Source organism: Mauremys mutica, unplaced genomic scaffold (assembly GCF_020497125.1).
Source record: "Mauremys mutica isolate MM-2020 ecotype Southern unplaced genomic scaffold, ASM2049712v1 Super-Scaffold_100099, whole genome shotgun sequence".
Classification (NCBI taxonomy): Eukaryota; Metazoa; Chordata; order Testudines; family Geoemydidae; genus Mauremys; species Mauremys mutica.
Genome location: NW_025423266.1, coordinates 47409 through 59339, shown reverse-complemented (window position 1 = coordinate 59339; position 11931 = coordinate 47409). Strand labels below are relative to the sequence as shown.

Here is an 11931-nt window from a genome sequence, read left to right as displayed (position 1 = left end):
TGGGAGAGGTTTGATTCCCAACAAGCAACACTGAGGGAAAAGCTACCTCTGCCTTACATCCACTAGGGCTGCACATGGTGTTGGCTGCTCAAGTTAGTGATCTTGGTGTAAAAAGACAGTTATAGTTGTAGAGCAGGTGCAGCCCAGGGTCAGTGGTGGCATTAGCTTTCCCCTGGACCTGACCTAAACTCCATCACTTTTCCTAGTCTAAACAAACCCTGAGCAGCACGGTTATACTGTTCCCCCATTTCAAAGCAATTGTTAGTCATCAAGTTCCCCCCCCTCAACCCCGGAACAAATTGTTTCATTCCCTGTTGCTTCAGGTTTTGCTGGAGAGCAGATATTTTTCCTACCATTTTCCTCACTTAAAATATATTGAACTATAACGAAGAGCAGGAACAGGGCAGGGATAGGGAGAAATGTCATTTCACTGGCTATAAGAACAGAAGAAGATAGGGTAAGTCAGAGGGATTCCCTTATTTCCCATCAGCATCCCAATCCCCCTGTTGTTCAGTTGGTTAGGTCAGTATTTTTTCTAAAGGGCTGGGAAGATGAGTCCCTAGTAAATGGCTTGGAACGAAGCACGATACCCCTGCATTTGGCCCCCAAAGCAGTTGTGGCCTGGGCCCTGCAGGAGGTGACTCCTGAAGATATCGCCTTCCTAATCAGGTGTGTGTTGCCTATTATTTGGGAAATGCAATTCCTAGCTAGGTAGGGAGGGGGGAAAATGGAAGTGATGTTTCTGTTCAGCTCATGAAATCCGTGTTGAATGTGATATAGCTGCAGAAAGAGACCTATTTTCCATACCTACCTGACATTTGGTGTTTTACAAGGATTCTAAGCCACACCTGAATTTAGTCCCTAATTTAAATCTGTGCCACCAGATTAAAGAAATGAAAGGGCATAGTTGGGGGAGTTGTACCTCACTATCACTATTGATACGTTGTGTGGTTGGTGAAGAATTCTATACCAGAGATGTGTAAAATTACTCCAAGAAAGTTCAAAGATTCGACAAGAACTCGGGGAGAAACTGCAGATATTTATTTTCACCCTAGAGATGGAAGCTATGGTGACCTGTGGCCCAGGTAAACTATTTTTAGAATGCTGCTCCCTAGTTAAGTGGCATTGGTCACTCCTAAAGGACGCCATGATTAAATTCAGCACAACTGTCTTTTACCATTTGGATCCAAAGTTTCATGAAGCACAGAGAGAAACAGCTGATTCCTTCAGAGCCATTCCATGCCTATGGGTCCCAATCTGGCTGCCTTGTTGGACAAGAAGCACTTCCATACTGGGCAAATGATGGTAGCCAATGAGGGAATGTATCAGATTCCAAGTTCAGACCGCAGGATTCATGAATGCTGAGTCCTGGCTCTGTGGTTTGGTCTCTTAGTTTTGCTATTAAGTCTTAAGCATTTGTATCACTTCTCCACCTCCTGCTACTTTGAAAGATTAGAAGGTGTGGAAATAGAGCACAGGTGGTTTTCTCATGATGCAGCCTACCCACTAGCATGAGAGCCCTTCTACCCACACTTTTGGGAGAAGACCCAGGGTGAAATGAACTCACAGAAATGGAAGGCTCCTAGGTTATTGCAGAATGTGACTTCACACAAAGCTCACTGGGTGGAAATGGGAATTAAGAGAAAACTGCCCTATAGGTTTATATTTTATAATCTTTGAATAAATTGTTACCAGCGACAATGAAATTAAACATGAAGTTAATTAGTGTAAAGTAAGAGGCTGATTATGTGATAACTTTCAGTGTTACAATATAATTCAGGTTTTCTTCTAGTTCTCTCGCTGCTCCTCCTCCTATATCGGAAATGGTGGCTAATCTTGAAAAGTAAAACCTCACTCCAAAGGAATTAGAGTGGGGGAACATGGGAGAGAAATAGCATGTATGAAAATAGAGCCCCAGTGTAGACTGTAAATATTTCTATTTCAAATGGAATTTATTTTGATAAACTTTAAAATAAATATTCTGTGAAGAGGAAAATTGCTTGAGTCAAGATGTGTAACCTTCTCCTGAGTTAGAGGGTAACAGCCACAGAGTTCCCCAGTTCACTTGTTTGCTAAACAAAGACACATCGGGCAGGAGAGGTCAGAATTTAAAGTGGTGATGGATGCAGGATGATTGATTTTTGCAACCAGTTATTTTTATGGGTGCTGAGGTCCCTTTTCCTTTTGAGGAGGCAGCTGTTAGAGCCCAGCTGCTTAACCCTCAGGCCTGGCCATGGAAACCTCCCCGTAATTGGCCTTATGTGTCTTTCATGTTTGATACCTTTGGGGTTCGCAGGTCCACACTACATGCGGTTTACAACAGCAGATACTTTGAGAAAACTGCCGGGCTCAGTCGGGCTGTTCCAAACTGACGTTGGGCAAAACTCTGCCTCACTTCGTCTAGAGTGGGTCATGTGACGAAGTCTCCATGGCAACTAATGGCCAGGCCCGTCCCCTCTGCAGGGGGATGCTAAAGGTGTGGGAGAACAAAGAGATCAGGTGACCTCCTGGCCTGGGAAGGCGACAGAGCCCAGAGAGGAGGAGCTGGAGAGGGGTTGGCAGTTTTCTGGCTGGGAAATGGAGGGGAGCCCCCATGGGGCTTGGGCCTCCCAATGAGCCTGTGGCCTCCCTGGGGCCCCAGATGGACCTAACTAAAGGGTGTCCTGTTGTCTGTACTGGCAAGACCTATTTTGGACTGTGTTCCTGTCATCTAAATAAACCTCTGTGTTACTGGCTGGCTGAGAGTCAAATCTGACTGTGAAGTGGGGGGGCAGGACCCTCTGGCCCCCCCAGGACCCCACCTGGGCGGACTCGCTGTGGGAAGTGCACGGAGGGGCAGAGGATGCTGAATGCTCCAAGGAGAGACCCAGGAGGTGAAGCCGTGTGAGCTTTTTCCCTGAAGACAGTCTGCTCCAAGGGAGAGGAGGCTCCCCAGAGTCCTGCGTGGCTTTGTGGGGAGCAGTTCCAGAGCATCGCCCAGGGACTCCGTGACACCCCTCACTCCCGACCCGTAGCCCCTGCTATCCCAGTCCTGACCTCCAGACTCACAGCTCTGCTGGTGCCCCTCACTCCCAACCCGCAGCCCCTGCTATCCCAGTCCTGACCTCCAGACTCACAGCTCTGCTGGTGCCCCTCACTCCCGACCTGCAGCCCCCTGCGCTACCCCCAGCTCTAGTGGTGCCCCTCATTCCCGACCCGCAGCCCCTGCTATCCAGTCCTGACCTCCAGACTCACAGCTCTGCTGGTGCCCCTCACTCCCGACCTGCAGCCCCCTGGGTTCCCCCCTGCACTAGTGGTGCCCCTCACTCCCGACCCGCAGCCCCTGCTATCCCAGTCCTGACCTCCAGACTCACAGCTCTGCTGGTGCCCCTCACTCCCAACCCGCAGCCCCCTGCGCTCACTCCAGCTCTGATGGTGCCCCTCACTCCCGACTTGCAGCCCCTGCTATCCCAGTCCTGACCTCCAGACTCACAGCTCTGCTGGTGCCCCTCACTCCCGACCTGCAGCCCCCCGGGCTCCGACCAGCTCTGGTGGTGCCCCTCACTCCCGACCCGCAGCCCCTGCTATCCCAGTCCTGACCTCCAGACTCACAGCTCTGCTGGTGCCCCTCACTCCCGACCCGCAGCTCCCTGCGCTCACTCCAGCTCTGAGGGTGCCCCTCAATCCCAACCCGCAGCTCCTGCTATCCCAGTCCTGACCTCCAGACTCACAGCTCTGCTGGTGCCCCTCACTCCCGACCCGCAGCCCCCATGGTTCCCCCCAGCTCTAGTGGTGCCCCTCACTCCCGACCCGCAGCCCCTGCTATCCCAGTCCTGACCTCCAGATTCACAGCTCTGATGGTGCCCCTCACTCCCGACCCAGCCCTGCTATCCCAGTCCTGACCTCCAGACTCACAGCTCTGCTGGTGCCCCTCACTCCCGACCCGCAGCCCCTGCTATCCCAGTCCTGATCTCCAGACTCACAGCTCTGAGGGTGCCCCTCACTCCCGACCCACAGCCCCTGCTATCCCAGTCCTGACCTCTAGATTCACAGCTCTGCTGGTGCCCCTCACTCCCGACCTGCAGCCCCCTGCGCTCCCTCCAGCTCTGACGGTGCCCCTCACTCCCGACCCGCAGCCCCCTGTGCTCCCTCCAGCTCTGACGGTGCCCCTCACTCCTGACCCGCAGCCCCTGCTATCCCAGTCCTGACCTCTAGATTCACAGCTCTGCTGGTGCCCCTCACTCCCGACCCGCAGCCCCCTGCGCTCCCTCCAGCTCTGACGGTGCCCCGCACTCCCGACCCGCAGCCCCTGCCATCCCAGTCCTGACCTCCAGACTCACAGCTCTGCTGGTGCCCCTCACTCCCAACCCGCAGCCACCTGCTCTCCCTCCAGTTCTGACAGTGCCCCTCACTCCTGATCGGCAGCCCCTGCCATCCCAGTCCTGACCTCCCCTGACGTTATGAGTGTAATATAGTATTTCATTGAAAGGTGACAGGGCCAGAAAGTGTTAATTAACTCACCTCACCCACTGACCTGACCCATGGGTGAACCTTAAGAACTCTGTAAATGAATAGAGCTTTGAAATGCAAGTCTGCATTGTTAGAGATGTTAGAAGGGGAGATGTTTGCTCAGGGCTTGTGATGTCAGCAAACAAGTCTTGTCTATTGCTGTAGTTTTAATTCAAAGATCAAAAAAAGGAATATTAACATTTATGATGATACTTGAGTAAAATAGTATTATTGTCTCTGTGTCTCTTTGAAGGTTGTGCTAACCTGGATCGGAACTGTTTAATGGGTAAATTACCCTGTGCTAATTGCCAGGATGTTTGGGAGAAGAAGTTAAGCCTGTTGTTTTCTCAGGCTGAAAGGCTGCTGGAAATATATAAGAAGCCTGGGACATGATCTTGCTTCATCTCAGATCTGCTTTGGGTTTCAAGATGGGGAAATCTTAAGCCATAAGGATTGAGATCCCGAGTCACTGACTGGAACCACCCTGAATATGGACATTGGACTATAACCTCTGGACTATTTCTAAAAGGACTTTTGGCAACTACAAGCTCACGTCTGCTATGCATCTGAACCTCAAGAATTGAATTCAAGTCTGTCTGTATATTGATCTTTTAACCAACACTCACTCTCTTTTCTTTTTTAATAAATTTTAGCTTAGTTAATAAGAATTGGCTGTAGCGTGTATTTTGGGTAAGATCTAAGTTATAATTGAACCTGGGTGTGTGGCTGATCCTTTGGGATTGGAAGAACCTTTTCTTTTATATGATGAGATAAGATTTTCAGGAATCATCATCATATCTGACGTGTGTGTCTGGACGGAGGCCTGAGGCTGGGCACTTTAAGGGAACTGCGTTGTTTGGAATTCTGAGTAACCAGTGAGGTGCTACAGAAGCTGTTTTGTGCTGGTTGGTAAATCTAAGTATTGGAATAATGACCAGCATTTGGGGTTTGTCTGCTCCGTTCTGTTTGCAGTTCACCCTGATTGAGTGACCTCAGCTGGCTCCCACAGGCAGCACTGTCACACTGCTCCTTTCTAGTCACACTTTCTACACATCTAACATTAGTATATAATGTAATACAGATCTATCCCAACACCTGCAGGAGGTCCTCTGGTAAGGTGGATTCGGCGGCATACCTGCGGGAGGTCCTCTGGTAAGGTGGATTCGGTGGCATGCCTGCGGGAGGACCTCTGGTAAGGTGGATTCGGCGGCATGCCTGCGGGAGGTCCTCTGGTAAGGTGGATTCAGTGGCATGCCTGCGGGAGGACCTCTGGTAAGGTGGATTCGGCGGCATGCCTGCGGGAGGTCCTCTGGTAAGGTGGATTCGGTGGCATGCCTGCGGGAGGACCTCTGGTAAGGTGGATTCGGCGGCATGCCTGCGGGAGGACCTCAGGTAAGGTGGATTCGGCGGCATGCCTGCGGGAGGTCTGCCGATCCCGTGCCTTCATCGTACCCGCCGCTGAATTGCCGTTGAAGCAGCGGGACTGGCAGAGCTCCCGCAGGCATGCTGCCTAATCCACATTACCAGAGGACCTCCTTCAAGCATGCTGCCAAATGCAGCCTGACTGCCACCCTCACAGCAACCAGCAGACCACCCCCCGTGGCTTGCCGCCCCAGGCACGCGCTTGCTGCGCTGGTCCCTGGAGCCGCCCCTGTCCCTGACCCAGGGCAGAGGATACTGGAAGCTGAACATCCAGAGCTTGCAAGATAAAGGAGCAGGGGGGCGAGGCCTGGCGGTGCTGGCAGAACGGGAAAGCATCAGAGGGTTCTATGGCAACCAGGGGATTGGTGGGAGTCGGTGAGGGAGGAGTTGGTGGCTTTGTTCCGGCGGCTGGGGAAACACCACAACATTAAAGAAACCAACGGTGCCAAGTCCTGCAGTGTCGCCTGTGGGATTTCCACAAGAGCATCCAGGCAGGGGAGCCAGTCAGCGTGTGACTGTATGATCGGATCAAGTGACAGCTGCCCGAGTTCCAGGAGATGAGGCTGCAGTTGGCTGATATGAGCGGGAGCACCGAGTGAAGGGAGGGGCGGCCTCCCCTGACATTTTTGCAGCCTGCAGGGAACGGAGACAAAGCAGGGGGATGGGGAGGACTCAGGGAAGGACCCGCGGATCCGGTAGTGCAGGACCACAGTTGCTGGAGGAGGAGAGAGAGTCCTGCAAGAGGAAGCCGCTGGTGAGAAGCAATAAGTGCAGAGTGGAAGCCACCCAGCTGAGAGTCACAGGGGTCTAGAAAGCAAAACAGTAGCAGGTCTCATGGTGTAATGGGCAGCACACAGGACTTTGAATCCTGGTATCTGAGGTCAAATCTCAGTGGGACCTCTGGCAGGTACGGTGGTTTGCTGCAAAGCCTTGGAGCTCAAGGTGCTTGGTTACCCTCTCCCTGGCTGAACTAGAGTGGATGTTTTTTTCTCCTCCTCCTGGGTCACTGGTGCCCATTGGAGATGGGTCTCTGGTCCAGCTGGGCCGCTAGAAGGTGGGGTCCTAGAACTTAACAGCCTGGCTAGAGATTCCTGCGGTTTGACCTGATGGTTGGGTTTCTTGCTGCTTCACCTGATGCCCACAACTTTGGTCCCTGTAGCTGCAGCTCTTCCTCTTGCCCACATGGCATTTAAAGGAAGCAGGGCCAGGGCCAGGCTTCCCAGGCTGCAGCCCAGCACCTCTCCTCCTCTGGGCACCTAGAGCAGAGGCGGCTGGTGCTGACGGCTCCAAGGGAAGGCTTAAAAGCCACAGAGCAACTGAGGGCAGGGCCAGAGGAGGGCAGGACCATGCCTATGTGCGGCCTTCAGACAGGCACAAAAACACCCAGCCAGCCTGCTCCCTGCCATGCCAAACCCCCACTGAAGGCCACCCACTGACCAGCATGCGGGGCGGCTGCTGATGCTCTGTGGCCAACATCAGAAGATGGTAGGAAAGCAGGGCCAGCCCCCTGGTGGGGCCTCATACCGTTCCCACTCAAGGTGCTGGCTTTGGCAGTGGGGCAGGAGATTTTACCCCAAGAGGCTTTTCCCCAGCTGGTGAGAAGCAGAGAAACACCCAGGCTCCCAAGGAGCTATGTAGCAAGTACCCTCCAGCACAGGGACAGGCGCACACTTGGAAGAGGGAAACTGCTCCACGCTCTAGCCTGGGCAGCCGCCCATTTTCTTTGGCAAGTCAGGAATGGCAAAGGCGAGACTGGAAGCACCTGGGGCTTATGCCCCAGCCTTTGTGACACCCACCCCCCAACTCCTTCCTGGGGCTCTAGCTGAAGCCAGAGCATTGGCCTGAGTGGCCAAGAAGAGGTTCCAGCCCTGAAGGTTCAGGCCCTAAAGGGAGCAGGACTTTCAGCACAACAGTAAAGCTGCACAAGCACAACCACGAAGGGACTTGAACCCTCAATCGCCTGATCCGAAGTCAGACGCCTTATCCATTAGGCCACGTAGTCACACAGAAAAAGGCCCTCCAGGCACTTCTTTGGAAAAGGCCGACACTGACGCCTCCAACGAAGTGGGGATTCACCCACGAAAGCTCATGCTCCAATACGTCTGTTAGTCTATAAGGTGCCACACGACTCTTTGCTGCTTTTGCAGACACTGTGTTTCTCGGGTCAGCTACTGAGGGGGGCCGAGACTCTCTGGGCACAAGAAGTCGAGTTCCCAGTGAGATGTGAGACTTAATTCTCTGGAGCCAGGTGCAGGGCTTTGACAGGGAGGCTCAGGCATGGGGGATTGGGGTGCAGCGGATGGACCGGCTGTCTAGGCACAGAGATTTAGTCTCACTGAGGCACAGGAGGGAGGAGGAGGAGGAATCCTGCTGACAGGCAGTGGCTGTGCAGAAAAAGAGGAGGGGTTCTGGGGACTTTTTTTGCTTCTCTTTTGCCTGCCTACTCACTCTTGTGGTGAACGGTGAAGATGGTCCCAACAAGCCCAGATAGCTCAATTGGTAGAACATCAGGCTCTTAATCTGAGGGTCCAGGGTTCTAGCCCCTGTCTGGGTGCTCAGCTTTTAAGTTGCCTTGTGTGCCAGGAGCCAAGTTCTGTTCACAGCCACACAGGGATTCCCAGAAGCTGTGGCCATTTCCTGGGAAGGTTCCTTTCCTTAGCAATCAGGAGAGAGGCCACATCCACAGGAGCAGGTGGAGAAAGCATTCTCTACAATGGTGCTTAGATCGGGATAATCCCCCATGCCTGAGCCTCCCTGCCAAAGCCCTGCACCTGGCTCCATAGAATTACATCTCACTGGGAACTCAACTTCTTGTGCCCAGCATCTTGCCCCCCCCTCAATAGGTGACCCAAGAAACACAGTGTCCACCTTTTCCAAAGAAGTGCATGAAGTAGGCATCCACATGGCTTAACAGATAAGGCTTCTGACTTTGAATCAAGAACTTGCGGGGTCAAGTCCCTTTGTGCTTTTGTTGCTGCAGTTTTACCTTTCTCACCCTGTTCCTGCCTGAGTTCCTGGGTTCATCTGGCAGTGGAAGGGGCTGGAGGCCAGTGGCGCGGGGAGGAGGTTGAGCTGGACCCTGAGCTAGACTAGACCCTGGCGGTGAGAGTCTGGCCACCACTTGCCGCTCCATCCTGGTGTCCCCCAATGGGAATCATTTTGGGAGGGAAGTGGGGCTTCAGCCTCCCCTCCCCGATTTTAGCTGTTTCCCCTGCTCCCCCCCCAGCTGTGCTACTGAGTGGAAGTGTCCTGTGCCCATAATCAAAACCCTCTTCTGCCAGCACCAGGCCTCCTTCTTCTTACACTGGGCCTGCAAGCGAGGGGGCGGCTGGCACAGCGCCAAGATTCTAACCTGTGCGGCAGGAGGCGGCTGACGCCCGCAGCCTGCTGGGGAGCTCCCAGAAGTTATTAAGGGACAGAGACTCCTCAATGCCCTTAGTAACAAGGGTTTGGGGGTCACCGAGGCCGGTAAGGGGGTCACTATGTCGGCCCTGTAACCCTGGGTGTCAGGTCATTGCCCAGCTTTGATCTAGAGCTCGAATCCCAACAACCAACCAGCAGCCCACAGCCCACAGCCTCCCCCTGGGTCTGTCCCACCTGGTTCCTCCTTACAGGCCGACCTTACCCCACTTCCAGCCCCGGATTCACTCCCTAATCATCCTACTGCCACTCAGAGCCACAGCCGTGGAGGTGCTGAAGGAGGGAGGGGTGACTCTAGGGTGGGGTTCTTCTCTAAAGATGGCTGGCAGAAAGGTGGTGCTCAGCTCTGTCAGCGACCTGCCCAGTTGCCTCGCTGCCAGGGGATGCAGACGTTTCTGTAAGGCCATTAAATGGGGTATTTGGCTCCTGAGTGAATGTGAGGAATGTGCAATTATGAGAGGGAATTTCCATCCCTCTTTCATGCACAATTAAGAGCCCCAGTGGCCTAATGGATAAGGCATTGGCTTCCGAAGCCAGAGATTGTGGGTTCAAGTCCCATCTGGGGTGAAAACCTCCTTCCTTCTTGTATATTGTAAAGAAACCTTGGTCTTATTTTCACCAAGGAAGCTGGGAGATGTTGGAACACAAAGTACTGCAGCTTGGGAACAATCCCCCAGAAATAGCATCTTCCACTTGAAAAATGCTTTCTAGACCCATCAGTAGCAAACACTTAATACTAGTGTTTGTCTGAGAATAGAGTGAAGGGAAGTGTTTACTCCGACACCTCAGTGAAAGAGCAAGGCCATTCTGAAAGAGAATGGATCTGTCTGGAGACAAAGCACACCTTGAGAATGAGCAACAGTGTGAAAAGAGGTTCAAATGTGTGTTAGGTGTTAGTTAGGTTGGTCTGACAAATTTCAAGAAAATACCAATGCTCGTAGACTGATGCGGACACTGGCTGCTTCTGATCTTTTACTGAGAGGTCATTGAGAAATATTTTCCTTAACTATGTTATGGAATATTGGGTGGGCTATGAAGGCACCATTCTTCCTTTCGCCCTTGGAGACAACATGGCTACATGGCATGCGGCCAGTGCTCACCTTCCAGTCAACTGCTAGAGAAGACAACACAGACAGGGATGGCAGCAGGGCAGACTGGAGCTCCACGGAGACAGTGGGACCAGGTCTCATCAACGGGGAGGTGGCCACCCCAGCATGCACAAGGCTGAGCCAGCAAGTGTGGTGTGCGCTTCACTGTGTCCCTACTCACTGCACATGGTGGTGGAGGGCAGTTACTGAGTTCGGTTGGTCTGGCAAATTTAGGGCTTGGCTACACTTGCAGATGTAGAGCACTGGGAGTGAAACCACAGCAGGGAAACCGCTGCCGAGTGTTCACACTGACAGCTGCAAGCGCACTGGAGTGGTCACATTAGCAGCTCTGGCAATGCCACAGAGAGCAGTGCAGTGTGTTAGCTATCCCAGTGTGCAAGTGGCTGCAACGTGCTTTTCAAATGGGGGACGGGGGTGGAGTGTGACAGGGAGTGTGTTGTGTGTACGTGGGGGGAGTGACAGTGTGTTTGGGGGGAATGAGAGTGTGTTAGCATGTTGTCTTGTGTGTTCAGACAGCAGCAGACCCCCACCTCCCCTCATACACACTCACAACAGCAGCATTCCACACTAATGGTTGCTTTGTCCTAGAGCAGATAAGCAGCCGGCTGTCAGAAACGGAGCTTTGAAAGGGGATATCCGCATGCCTGCAGCCGATTTCAAAACAATGACCAGAGTGGGCACTTGACTTCAGGGGATTTTGGGACATTTCCTGAGGCCAATCACAGTGCAGTGATGCAACACGTCATCCACACTGCTGCCAGGGCGTTTCAGCAGGGCTCAGCGAGCTTTATACTTCTCATGGAGGTGGATTACCAGGAGCGCTCCACCTGCAGAGCCCAGGTGCTCCATGTGCCTTGCGAGTGTGGACACCTCAGGAGTTAGGGCACCCGGGGCTGCTTTAATGGGCTCTAACTTGCAAGTGTCACCAAGCCCCTAGACTATGTCACTTGTGTGACTTACTTGTGCTATTGTAATAAATACAATAGACGTGCAATGGTCAGAAATCGCACCAGCATAGAAGTATATTATAGGGAAACCGTAAGGAAATTAAGAGTTTAAATTATCCTCCACATGTCCCACGTCCCACTAAAATGAATCCAACCCACAGGGCACGTGGGCAGAAGTATCAGTGTCAGGATGCTACATTGTTAGCACAGTAAATGAAGCTGCAAAATAAATGATGTTTAAATGACCTCACTCTATTTTTTACAATCCGGTTTTAAGAGGTAATAGATACAGATGGACACCAGGCAGGGTCGCTTGGAGGATGAAGCCTTTATGCTTCCATCCCCCACCACTGTCAAGTTTTAGCCAATTAGGACAAGTCAGCAAATCAGAACAACCTCAGCTCTCAGTAACTGCTGCAGGTAGCAAAGTCCTACAGGGAGCAGTTTCTGGCACTACACCTGCGCAGCTCTGCTCCCCGGCTCTTCTCGGGCTCCTGCTCTCTCCTTAGCTCTGCCCCACTCTGGCCCAGGCAGGGCCAGCTCCC

General features: G+C 52.8%; 3 non-coding genes across 3 annotated transcripts; 2 read left to right on the top strand and 1 right to left on the bottom strand.

Moving 5' to 3' along the window:
- Nucleotides 1-7839: 7839 nt before the first annotated feature.
- TRNAR-UCG lies at nucleotides 7840-7912 on the bottom strand. Its single transcript has one exon. It is a non-coding gene; the product is annotated as a tRNA-Arg (tRNA).
- Nucleotides 7913-8391: 479 nt separating this feature from the next.
- Nucleotides 8392-8464, top strand: TRNAK-CUU. The gene has a single exon. It is a non-coding gene; the product is annotated as a tRNA-Lys (tRNA).
- Nucleotides 8465-9824: 1360 nt separating this feature from the next.
- Nucleotides 9825-9897, top strand: TRNAR-CCG. The gene has a single exon. It is a non-coding gene; the product is annotated as a tRNA-Arg (tRNA).
- Nucleotides 9898-11931: the final 2034 nt, after the last annotated feature.